The 12,325-nt window shown below is 49.6% G+C and overlaps 1 protein-coding gene across 5 annotated transcripts in view; it reads right to left on the bottom strand.

The window, feature by feature from the left end:
- Nucleotides 1-1,921, bottom strand: part of LOC139234174 (talin-2) — a 379,178-nt gene extending 377,257 nt beyond the window's left edge. For 3 of the 5 annotated variants that reach the window (XM_070865207.1, XM_070865213.1, XM_070865214.1), the window contains exon 1: nucleotides 1,647-1,754. The gene's annotated coding sequence lies outside the window, so the exon portion shown is untranslated. The other 2 variants (XM_070865210.1, XM_070865211.1) reach the window with 2 other exon arrangements.
- Nucleotides 1,922-12,325: the final 10,404 nt, after the last annotated feature.

Genomic DNA, 12,325 nt, shown 5'->3' with positions numbered 1-12,325 from the left:
TTCCCGGCGGAACCCATTGCACTGCAGCAAACTCCTGTTAAACATGGACCAGCGCACAGTGCCACTGGAATCAATGTCGGTGTTTCATTGCAGTCAGTGCAAGGGTTTCACTGGAGGCATTTCTCGTACACTGGGATCCATGCAAGTGGTTCCACTGGGAGCCATGCAAAAGGCCCACCCTTACGAGGACCCCCCCCCCTCTCCGTAAAAGGCCCCAATCATGGCTCATAGTGCAAACACCCCACTGCAAACTCCCCTTTGCACGTCTCCTTGTGCAAGCGCCCCTGTGCACGGATCAGTGCAAACAGCTCTGTACAACCCCTCCCTGTGCATGGATCCCAGTGCAATCCCCCGGTGCACGATCCCAGTGCATGATCCCAGTGCACAATCCCAGTACAATCTCCCAATGCACAATCCCAGTACAATCTCCCAGTGCACAATCCCAATGCACGATCCCAGTACAATCTCCCAGTGCAAGATCCCAGTACAATCCCCCAGTGCACGATCCCAGTGCAATCCCCCAGTGCACGATCCCAGTGCAATTTCCCAGAGCATAAGCCCAGTGCAATCTCCCAGAGCACAATCCCAGTGCAAAATCCCAGTGCAATTCCCAGATCACAATCCCAGAGCACAATCCCAGTGCAATTCCCAGAGCACAACTCCCAGTGTAATCCCCCAGTGCAATCCCACAGAGCACGATCCCAGTGCAATCTCCCAGTGCACGATACTAGTACAATGCCCAGTGTAACGGGAGAGCCCCGGCAGCTCCCGCCACCGATGGGTCGGTCAATCCGGCGGCTCATTCCGCCTGTCAGCCGCTCGGGGCCGGGGGGGTTGCGGAAAGTTCCAAAGGAGGAGAATTCGCATCTGACTCCGCCAGCGACCCCTCCCCGCCTCATGCAAAGCCCCCACCCCAATGCCCCCCGTGCATTGCTGCATTATTCCCTCTCCAGCACCACCCAGCCCGGAGTGTGGCAGTGGGAGAGCCTGCAATGGTGGAGCAGCCGAGCCCACCCTGCGCAGCTCAGGGGCGGGTGGGGGGTTACAGGGCAATGATCAGAGGGTCTCTGCCCCCTCCCCACACACCCACACACGCAATGCAACCGCACAATGCCATGCACCCCCAAAAAAAACTTTGCATTGTTGCCCATTCAGCTCACACTTTGGGGTTGGAGGAGGAGGAGGAGGGGACGGGGGGGGGGGGAACAATTATTTCCAAAGGGGGGTGGGAGGGGTGTGGAAGATGCACTAGGAAATATGGCGGCTCCCAAATCTCCTTAAATCCCACGCCAGAGCTAACCTGATAAGATAACCGCACATCGTGCAAGAAAATAAAATAAGGCAGCCCTCCCCCTCGTTTGCATTTTGCATCACATTTAAAAATACAGAAATGCTAAATGCAGCAAACTGCAACGCATGGGGAGCAGAAATGCACTGCAACCAACAGTTTGCAATGTGATTTTTCAATGCCAGCCCCTTTTCCCTTCCCTCCTGACACCCTGCGTGCATTTCCCACATTGCAATAAATACATGGGTTCCTTTACAAAAAAAAAAGAGGGGTGCAGATAAATAAGGCACACAGGATTTGCAAGGCTGAGGCTCAGGGGAGGGGGGGAAAGGGGTGAGAGAGAGAGAGAGAAACTTACGTGTGCGGTGCAATTGACACTGTACCTGTAGCATTCCTAGGCAGGCATCGCCAGCTCTTGCTCCGGCAGCTTGCCCCAGCCACACAACACACACACACAGACAACACACACACACACAGATTTTACCAGCACTATGGCCGGAAAGGCGTCATCATTCCCAGACTCCAGATTTTCGCGGTGAAAGGTCGTCCTTTCCCCAAATCCTAAATGGCAGTGACCTGCCAACAGAAAAATAAATTGCTATCTAGTGCTCCTCCAGCTGTGTGTAACGTGAGCCTGCTGCAATAGACAGAGACAGAGAGAGAGCTGGTGCAGAAAGGCTTTGTATGCCAAGACACTCCCACTTTGCCCCCAAATTTCATTCTCACTGTCACTCCCCCCACCCTCACCGCCAGACCTGCCCCAGGGGGTCGTGTATCTTTGGAGTTCTCCACCCCTGGAGAGCTGCGGGGCATTGGGCTCATTGAATATATTTAAGGCGGAGATTAAGACAGATTTTTTTTCTTGGAACCGTAAAGCGACTCAAGGGTTGCGGGGAGCGGGCGGGTCGGAAGGGGCCCTCCTCGTAGGACTGCTCCTGGGCACGGCCAAGAGGGCCATCAGCCCGGTCCGGGCAGCGGGCAGTCGAGGGGGTCGTTCAGCCCGACTGCCTGCCTCTCTTCCGCGGTTACATCCGAGCCAGGGTGTCCCTGGAGATGGAGCACGCGGGTACGCTCGCGGCCTTCCGCGAGAGGTGGGCGCCGGAGGGACTGGAGTGCATCATCACCCCCGGCAACCAAATTTTAATTTGATTTTATGTCGAAAGTTTAATTTGTTTAATTTGCCGGTTTTAGTGCCCCCCCCCCCCCTTTAGCCAGGGGGCACTTGTATAATTTGTGTTTTTGGTGCCCTAAAAAAAAAAGGAGCAGTGGAAAAAATGTATTTTGGAGTGTGGCCCCCCCCCCCGCCCCCTTTGCAGGGGGCATTTGTTTAAAGTGCACAACTAAAATAGTTGAACTGGTAATGTGGAGTGTGATAGTTAAACCATTGCCAATACTGCTACAACGACAGCGAGTGAACCCAGGACCCTGTGAGAGGAGGAGGAAGAGAAGCTGCTTGGGGAAGGTTGCAAGAGAGAGCGAGCTGGTGCAGAAAGGCATTGTATGCCAGGACACTCCCACTTTGCCCCCACATTTCCTTCTCACTGTCACTCCCCCACATCCCCACCCGCCCAACCCGCCCCAGGGGGTCGTGAATCTTTGGAATTCTTCACCCCCAGAGAGCTGGGGGGGTCATTGAATATATTTAAGGCGGAGATAGATTTTATTTTGAACCATAAAGCAACTCGAGGGTTGTGGGTAGTGGGCGGGGAAGTGGAGCTGAGTCCATGATCGGATCAGCCATGATCGTATTGAATGGCGGAGCAGGCTCGAGGGGCCGAATGGCCGACTCCTGCTCTTATTTCTTATGTTCTTATTATGTTCTTGTGTATCCCACATAGACCCAAATATACATCATGTGGGTGGCGGTGGGGCTTTTTGCTGGGTTGAATCCCTTGGCATTCACGTTCCCAGTCAGATGTGAATCCTGCAAAGGGTTGTCTCACTGTCTCACAGTGCTGTAAACCCACAGGTTCAGAAACACGTTGGATCTTTTCCCATGGAGCTGCCTTTATCTGTGCCACATACCGTCTGCTCAACAGATTGAGGAGCTTTGTCAAACCGGTTAAATGTGAACAGTCGCCAATAAATTCCTGTTCATCAAAATAGTCTGTTAGTTGAAATAAATTTTGTGGGCTCTTCAACTTTTCACAAGCAGCGGATTTGTTCTGTGTCTAGACATGCCCAAACTAAATGCTTGGATGTCTGAGTCCTCAACCCCATTCTTTGAAAACTACAATGATTATAAACAACAACTTGTATTTATATAGCACCTTTAACACACTAAAACGTCCCAAGGTGCTTCACAGCAGTGTTTTAAGACAAAACAGATAAATTTGATACCGAGCCACATAAGTAGGAATTAGCGCAGTTTGGTCAAAGAGGTAGGTTTTAAGGAGCGTCTTGAAGGAGGAGAGAGGTAGAGAGGCGGAGAGGTTTAGGGAGGGAGCTCCAGAGCTTGAGGCCCAGGCAACAGAAGGCACAGCCACCGATGGTTGAGCGATTATAATCAGGGATGCTCAAGAGGGCAGAGTGCAGACATCTCGGGGGGGTTGTGGGGCTGGAGGAGATTACAGAGATAGGGAGGGACGAGGGCCATGGAGCGATTTGAAAACAAGAAAAAGACCAAGAAAGCTTTAAAAAAACCTAAAGTGTGATTGAATGTTGCCAGATGTTGAAGGCATTGCTGTAACACATGAGCATAATTTTCCTAAACACATTTTGGTGGAATTAATAGCTGTAAAAATAGTCTCACTTATCACATCTTTGTGAAGAAACAGTGTCAGTTGTGGCTCAGTGGACAGCACACTTGCCTTTGAGTCAGAAGGTTGTAGGTTCAAGTCCCACTCATTGACTTGTGTGCAAAAATCTAGGCTGACACTCTAGTGCAGTGCTGAGGGAGTGCTATACTGTCAGAGGTGCCATCTTTCAGATGAAATATTAAACCATGGCCCTGTCTGTTTTCACAACTGGCTGTAAAAGATCCCACAGTGCTATTTTGAGGAGGAAAAAAAAGCAGGGGAGTTATCCCTGGTGTCCTGGCCAATATTTATCCTGAAATCTACATCAATAAACATCCAGATGATCTGATCATTATCACATTGCTGTGTGTGGGAGCTTGCTGTGTGCAAATTGGCTGCCACATTTCCCACATTACAACAGTGACTACACTCCAAAAAGTAATTAATTGGCTGTAAAGCGCTTCGGGACGTCCTGAGGTTGTGAAAGGTGCTATATAAATGCAAGTCTGTCTAAAATATGCAAAAACTAAAAAAAAAGCATTTGATATGAAAATATGTGTGCAGTACCAACAATTTACAGTACAACTGAGTAAACAGTGGTACACTTGATATTTTTACATTAATAGAACTCTGAAAATTAAAGACCGTTTCTTCACAGAGGTGTGATGAGTGAGACTATATAAAACCACTTTAATTTCAGTGCACTGAAATGCATCCTTTAACATTTTAAATGTGTATTGATTTTGAACTGATAGTAAATGTACAATAATTAAGCTCACAGTTTATGTCACTATTTTCAAACTGAATAATAAACATTTAGAAAGATGTGAGTGTTAATATTATGATCATTTGAAGCATGGAGGCCCCGACCTGCGTGAGAACACCAGCGGCAGGTCGGGGCCATAAAAGGAGCGGAGGGGCGGCGGCCTGGAGCAGCGTGGAGGCCTCGAAGAGCAGGGCCCCGGGGAGCAGTGTGGAGGCCCCGGGGAGCGGCGTGGGGGAGCAGGGCCCCGGGGAGCAGTGTGGGGGCCCTGGGGAGCAGCGTGGGGGCCCCGGGGAGCAGTGTGGGGGCCCCGGGGAACAGCGTGGGGGCCCCGGGGAGCAGGGTGGGGGCCCCGGGGAGCATTTATTGCCCATCCCCAGTTGCCCTTGAGAAGGTGGTAGTGAGCCACCTTCTTGAACCGCTGCAGTCCGTGTGGTGAAGGTGCTCCCACAGTGCTGTTAGGGAGGGAGTTCCAGGATTTTGACCCAGCGACGATGAAGGAACGGCCGATATATTTCCAAGTCAGGATGGTGTGTGACTTGGAGGGGAACATGGAGGTGGTGGTGTTCCCATGCGCCTGCTGCCCTCGTCCTTCTAGGTGGTAGAGGTCGCGGGTTTGGGATAGACTTTCTGAAAGAGAATGAGATATTCCAAACTCAGCGTAAAATGATGATTGAAAAATTCCCAAAGGAAAACTGCACACAACTGGCGTGGCAATTAATCGGACTTCGTTAGATCAACGCAAGCATTTGAGAGTGTGGTACAGTAATTCAACAGACAGTTCAGACTGAGAATAGCAAGTCACCATGACCAGATTATAAACTGAGAAATAAGCAAAGCACGTGGACATGTTTGGTGATCATTTACAAGTGCAAACATGGATGTAAAACCATTCGGAGAGATGTTTAATGTACGATGCTGAGGGACAAGCCTCACACCAACATTTATAATTTGTAGATCATTCATTTCAGAGACCTATTTAAAATGAATTACTCATATATCATGTAACTTTAACTGAATCTCCATGTTGTTTCAATCCTAATCTTTCACTTTAAAGAGAAATGTAATAGTTTTAACTGTTGCTGAGTTCAAAAGGACACCGCTTTTATTAGCTTGTTTCTAATAGACAGTGCAAACAAGCTCCTCTTAGTCAGAAACACATAGCCTCCCATCTTCCACCCATCATAAACTTAAGGTCATCCAAAACTCTGCTGCCTGTATCCCAACTCGCATCAAGTCAATGGCCGTGCCTTCAGCTGCCTGGGTCCGAAGCTCTAAGCTGGATTCCACTGAGTCAGGCTGAATCTTGCTGGGAAAGCAGGGCAGCAAATCCTGTTCAACAAATGATAAGATTGAAATGGGGATATTGGGAGATTAGAACTCCCTCCCTAAACCTCCGCCACTCTCTCCTCCTTTAAGACGCTCCTTAAAACCTACCTCTTTGACCAAGCTTTTGGTCACCTGCCCGAAAATCTCCCTATGTGGTTGAGTGTCAGATTTTGTTTGATAATGCTCCTGTGAAGCGCCGTGGGAGGTTTAGCCACGTTAAAGGTGCCATAGAAATGCAAGTTGTTGTTGTTGTTGTGAAAGGACTGTGACGTCTCAGTGAGACAGCGGGTTGCTAAAATGTGCAGAGAGATCTTTGGAAAAGGAGAGAAGGGATCAGAGACATTTTGTTGAAGTGAAAATGAAGAGGAAGGAAGAGATTAAATCGTCACAGGCAATCCCTCGGAATCGAGGAAGACTTGCTTCCACTCCTGAAGTGAGTTCTTTGGTGGCTGAACAGTCCAATACGAGAGCCACAGACTTTGTCACATGTGGGCCAGACAGTCGTTGAGCGAAAGGATGGGCGGGACTAATTTGCCGCATGGTCCTTCCGCTGCCTGCGCTTAGTTTCTGCATGCTCTCGGCGATGAGACTCAAGGTGCTCAGCGCCCTCCCGGATGCACTTCCTCCACTTAGGGCGGTCTTGGGCCAGGGACTCCCAGGTGTCAGTGGGGATGTTGCACTTTATCAAGGAGGCTTTGAGGGTGTCCTTGTAGCGTTAGCGCTGCCCACCTTTGGTACGTTTGCCATGAAAGAGCTCCGAGTAGAGCACTTGCTTTGGGAGTCTCGTGTCTGGCATGCGAACAATGTGGCCTGCCCAGCTGAGCTGATCGAGTGTGGTCAGTGCTTCAATGCTGGGGATGTTAGCCTGAATGAGGATGCTGATGTTGGTGCGCGTGTCCACCCAGGGGATTTGTAGGATTTTGCGGAAACATCGTTGGTGATATAGACTTGAGATGTCTACTGTACACGGTACATGTCTCTGAGCCATACAGGAGGGCAGGTATTACAACAGCCCTGTCGACCATGAGCTTGGTGGCAGTTTTGAGGGCCTGATCTTCAAACACTCTTTTCCTCAGGCGACCGAAGGCTGTACTGGCACACTGGATCTCGTCGTCGCTGCATGCTCTTGTTGATAAGAGGCTCCTGAGATATGGGAAGTGGTCCACGGTGTCCAGGGCCGGGCCGTGGATCTTGATGACTGGGGGGCAGTGCTGTGCGGTGAGGACAGGCTGGTGGAGGACCTTTGTCTTACGGATGTTTAGCGTAAGGCCCATGCTTTCGTACGCCTCACGTCGATTATGTTCTGGAGTTCTGCCTCAAAGGAACTAAGGGGATTTCACTCGAGCAGAATATTGGTAGTTTCAGCGAACGTATGAAATACGTACGCTACATTTGCCAAGGTAATGCCGACTGTGTTTTTCTCCAAGAATGTTCAATTTCTTGTGATTCTTCATGTTGAGAAATGAGGTGTAGATTGTCGAGGCAGGATTCCAATGAGTCAGGGTTGAATCTTGCTGGGAAAGCAGGGCAGCAATCTTGTTCAACAAATGATAAGATTGAAATGGGGATATTGGGAGATTATCAGCTAGAGGTGGGAGCTAAACATTAAGCTCAACGTATACAATTCAACTGAGGTTGGCAAAGATATGGGTTTTCTAACTTTTGAGATGCCTCTGAGTTATTAATTGATGTGACTTTAACTGAATCAGAGAAGTTTGCTGCACAGGAGGCTATTCACTCTTGTGTTGGCTCGCTGAAAGAGCTAGGCACTCAATCCCACTCCATTGCCTTTTAAATATTTCCTTTCCAAATATTTCTCCACTTCATATATCCCGGAACTTGAGCACAAAAAAATCTAGGCCGACGCTCCAGTGCAGTGCTGGGGGAGCGCTGGACTGTCGGAGGTGCCGTCTTCCGGAGGAGACGTTAAATCTGCTCCCTCAGGTGGACGTAAAAGATCCCATGGCACTATTTCGAAGAAGTACAGGGGAGTTCTCCCCGGTGTCCCGGCCAATATTTAGCCCTCAATCAACATAACAAAAAACAGATTATCTGATCATTATCACATTGCTGTTTGTGGGAGCTTGCTGTGCGCAAATTGGCTGCTGCGTTTCCCACATTACAACAGTGACTACACTCCAAAAGTACTTCATTGGCTGTAAAATGCTTTGAGACGTCCGGTGGACGTGAAAGACGCTATATAAATGTAAATCTTTCTTTCATTCTTTTGCAGATCAGCCTAATTGAATGGCGGAACAGGCTTGAGGGGCTAAATGGCCCACTCCTGAACTTACTTTCCTAAGGCATTATTATTATCAAATCATTGGATGTTGGTGGCTGAGTTGCTGTTTTTCTGAATATTTCAAAAAGAGTGAAAAAGAAATATGGGAGGTAAATTGGAATGTGTGAGCGATCTCGTCTCGAGATCTCCTAATGGTTGGAAATCTTTGCAAGTGTGTTTTGAGACCAAGGAGAGAACAAGGGCAAATTTGCAGGAGGTGGTTTTGAGAAGAGTGAGGATCAATGACTGGGAAGTAAACTATAATCTTGAAGTTTTGACGTGCTGAGATGGAAGATGCCTGTGTGTGAGTTCTTTTATAGTGGGGTGGCTATTGCACACCTGCTACCACACGGGCTTAGCTGAGCAAGGTCTTGGTCCAGTGACAAGGGGGTCCAAGACGACTGGAGACCAGGCTCCGCTGTACGAGCCTAGTTGCCTACGGCGAGATGTTGGCCGCAGGCTCGGTACTGAGTAACGCCCTTGATGGTAGCTGGTCCGAGGCCTGGTTGGGGGCCCACCGGGGTTCAGAGTGGGGGGTCGGGTGGGGGGGGGGGGGTGGGGTGGGTCACTGCCATGGTACTCACCATGTGCTGGAGGAGGAGAAGAGGCCGGGTCACCAGTGGGGAAGGAGAGCTCCAGCCATCGTCAAGGAGGACAGGCCCGATCGCTGTTGGAGGGGTGAAGGCAGGCTCCAGCGGCGGGCCATCACCCCTCCAGCAGGTGCTGAAATGAGGCGAGTAAGGAATGGCTATTGTAATGTATGCACCTGTGAGTGTGCTCATAGGTTTGTGGAGCTGTTGGTATGTCCGAGCCAGGGTGTCCCTGGAGCATGCGGTGTCCACCGGTACGCTCGTGGCCTTCAAACAGAATTTTTATTTAATTTGACAAGGTTCCCTTTAATGTTTCTTTGTTAATTTGTGGGTTACGAAAGGGGCACTTGATTTAAAGTTAGGCTCAAAATAGTTGTAGAGCTGTTGAGTTGGGAGTGGCTTAGCCAGTCACATGATGTTCACAAGACTCAATAAAACCCCAGCCAGTTGGGTTCGGGGGATCCACGATGGGGCAGATGGTTGTGAGCCTGGTGGATTAACTGGTAATGTGTAGTGTGATTGTTAAACCTTTGCTAAGAAACCGACTAGTTCTTAATAGCAATGTGTTGCTATGAATTCTTCAGCAAAGGACCCATGAAAAAAAATACTTGGATTTATAAAGCACTTTTCACGAGCACTGGATGTCTCAAAGTGTTTTACAGCCAATTAGGTACTTTTGGAGTGTAGTCGCTGTTGTAATGTGGGAAATGTGGCAGCCAATTTGCGCACAGCAAGCTCCCACAAACAGCAATGTGATAATGGCCAGATAATCCATTTTTTTGTTATGGTGATTGAGGGATAAATAGTTACCAGGACACCGGGGATAACTCCCCTGCTCTTCTTCGAAATAGTGCCATGGGATCTTTTATGTCCACCTGAGAGAGCAGATGGGGCGTCGGTTTAACGTCTCATCTGAAAGACGGCATCTCCGACAGTGCAAGTGTGTTTTGAGACGAAGGAGTGAAATAATATTGCCACGGTAAAAAAAAATCTTTAGAAATAATGCAGAGGGTGAGAATGTGTCGAATGTTCTGACCACGCGCTGATTATGTATGTCATTATCCTGAAATGAAAAAAGACAATGAAATTGGGAAGTGACACAGATGTACAAGCATTCCTTTGAATCAGCTCAAGTTGGAGCAAAGTCTGCAAGAACAACTTCAGTCAGGACGGCGACTCTTCCCAGTGATATCTCCTTCTCAGGAAGTCCCTCGGAGTCGAGGATGACTTGCTTCCACACTAACATGAGTTCTCAGGGGACTGATGAGTCCAATGCGGGACCTACAGTCTCTGTCACAGGTGGGGCAGACGGTGGTTGGAGGGACGGGTGGGTGGGGGGCTTGAGTTGTTGTGTGCTCCTTCCGCTGTTTGTGCTTGGCTTCCGCGTGCTCCCGGCGAAGAGACTCGAGGTGTTCGGCGCCTTCCCAGATGTTCTTCCTCCACTTAGGGCGATCTTGGCTAGGGACTCCCAGGTGTCAGTGGGGATGTTGCACTTTTTCAAAGAGGCTTTGAGGGTATCCTTGAAGCGTTTCCTCTGCCCACTTGGGACTCGCTTGCCGTGTCGGAGCTCTGAGTAGAGCGTTTGTTTTGGGAGTCTAGTGTCGGGCATGCGGACGCTGTGGCCTGCCCATCGGAGCTGATCAAGCGCGGTCAATGCTTCGATGCTGGGGATGTTGGCCTAAGCAAGAACATGACGTTAGTGCGTCTATCCAGACAGTGTATTTGTAAGACCTTGTGGAGGCAGTGTTGGTGGTACTTCTCCAGTGCTTGGAAGTGCCCTGCTGTATATAGTCCATGTCTCTGAGCCATATAGGAGGGCGGGTATCACTACTGCCATGTAGACCATGAGCTTGGTGCCGGGTTTGAGGACCTGGTCTTCAAACATTCTCTTCCTCAGGCAACTGAAGGCTGCGCTGGCGCACTGGAGGCGATGTTGGACCTTGTCGTCGATGTCTGCCCTTGTTGACAGTAGGCTCCCGAGGTATGGAAAATGGTCCACGTTGTCCAAGGCCTCATCATAGATCTTGGTAATCGGGGGGGGGGGCATGCTGTGTGGCAGGGGCAGGTTGGTAGAGGACCTTTGTCTTACGGATGTTTAGTGTAAGGCCCATGCTCTCATATAACTCAGTGAAGGTGTCAACGATGGCTTGGAGTTTGACTTCAGAGTGTGCGCAAATGCAAGTGTCATCTGCATACTGTAATTCAATGACCGAGGTTGGAATGACCTAGGATCTGGACTCGAGGTGACGGAGGTTGAACAATTTCCCGTTTGTTCTGTAGTTTAGCTCAACTCCAGCGGAGAGCTTGTTGAGGGTGAGATGGAGTACTGCAGCAAGGAAGATCGAGAAGAGCGTTGGTGTGATGACACAGCCTTGCTTGACACCGGTCTGCAAGTGTGTGGTGGATCCATTGGTCAGGATCACACCTTGCATGTCATCGTGAAGCAGGCAGAGGATGGTGAAAAATTTTTGAGGGTAGGCGAATTTGAGGAGGACACTCCATAATCCCTCACGGTTGAGAGTCGAAGGCCTTTGTGAGGTCAAAGAAAGCCATGTACAGAGGTTGATGCTGCTTCCTACATTTTTCTTGGATTTGGCGCGCGGTGAAGATCATGTCGGTTGTGCCCCTTAGTGGGCGGAATCTGCACTGCTACCCTGGGAGCAGCTCTTCAGCCACTGGGATAAGACAGTTGAGGGGGATTCTTACGATGACTTTCCCTGTGGCAGACAGCAGGGAAACTCCTCTGTAATTACCACAATCGGACTTGTCACCTTTCTTGAAGATGGTCACGATTACAGCGTCTGAGGTCCCCTGGCATGCTCTCCTCCTTCCAGATAAGAGAACTGTCCCAATGCTGGAGCACTCAAAGACCCTGCTAAGAAAGCCATATTCAGCCAAAGAAGTACATTTGAAGTGTAGTCACTGTTGTAATGTGGGAAACGCGGCAGCCAATTTGCGCACAGCAAGCTCCCACAAGCAGCAATGTGATAATGGCCAGATAATCTAGTTTAGTGATGTTGATTGAGGGATAAATATTGGCCGGGACACCGGGGAAAACTCCCCTGCTCTTCTTCAAAATAGTGCCATGGAATCTTTTACGTCCACCTGAGAGAGCAGACGGGGCCACAGTTTAAGGTCTCATCCGAAAGACAGCACCTCTGACAGTGCAGCACTCCCTCAGTACTCCACTGGAGTGTCAGCCTAGATTTATGTGCTCAAGTGCCTGGAGTGGGGCTTGAAGCCACAACCTTTTGACTGAGAGGCGAGTGTACTGCCCACTGAGCCACAGCTGACACCGTGGGCTCTGGTTGTGTTTTGCCGGTAATTTCAAGTCCT

This window comes from Pristiophorus japonicus, chromosome 21 (genome assembly GCF_044704955.1).
Source record: "Pristiophorus japonicus isolate sPriJap1 chromosome 21, sPriJap1.hap1, whole genome shotgun sequence".
Lineage (NCBI taxonomy): Eukaryota > Metazoa > Chordata > Chondrichthyes > Pristiophoridae > Pristiophorus > Pristiophorus japonicus.
This window is presented reverse-complemented; position numbering and strand designations above follow the sequence as displayed.